At 54.2% G+C, this 603-nt stretch overlaps 1 non-coding gene across 1 annotated transcript; it reads right to left on the reverse strand.

Moving 5' to 3' along the window:
• Positions 1 to 233: 233 nt before the first annotated feature.
• On the reverse strand, positions 234 to 309 carry TRNAP-GGG (transfer RNA proline (anticodon GGG)). The gene has a single exon. It is a non-coding gene; the product is annotated as a tRNA-Pro (tRNA).
• Between the last annotated feature and the right edge of the window lie 294 nt (positions 310 to 603).

A 603-nucleotide genomic window follows, 5' to 3' on the forward strand; every position in this document is an offset into this window, starting at 1 on the left:
GCCCGACCGGGATCCACCCGGCTCGCCCACCAGGGGGCGATGCTCTGCCCATCTGGGGCGTCGCTCTCTCTCGACCAAAGCCACTCTAGTGCCTGGGGCAGAGGCCAAGGAGCCATCCTCAGCGCCCGGGCCATCTTTTGCTCCAATGGAGCCTCGGCTGCGGGAGGGGAAGAGAGAGACAGAGAGGAAGGAAAGGGGGACGGGTGGAGAAGCAGATGGGCCCTTCTCCTGTGTGCCCTGGCCGGGAATCGAACCCGGGACTTCTGCACCCCAGGCCAACGCTCTACCACTGAGCCAACCGGCCAGGGCTAAAGTTTTAAACATTAGATATAACTTCAGTTTCCTTTCTAGATTCTACCATACACTCTCTCTGTTTCACAAATTCCCTCAAGTCTATACCTTCCTCATCACCTCTGTTGTCATTTCCTAGTTCAGGACAACATTACCTCATGTGTCAGCTGCAGCGATCACTTCCTATTCAATCTCTTTTCCTCTGGTTTCTAAGCTCCCATTCTATGCAGCCCTTACAGCACACCCAGCACCTTGCTGCCAGGGTAAATTTCCCAAAGTATGACACACTCCCAAAAGCTCTAGTCATTTCTT

This window comes from Saccopteryx leptura, chromosome 3, assembly GCF_036850995.1.
Source record: "Saccopteryx leptura isolate mSacLep1 chromosome 3, mSacLep1_pri_phased_curated, whole genome shotgun sequence".
Taxonomy (NCBI): Eukaryota; Metazoa; Chordata; class Mammalia; order Chiroptera; family Emballonuridae; genus Saccopteryx; species Saccopteryx leptura.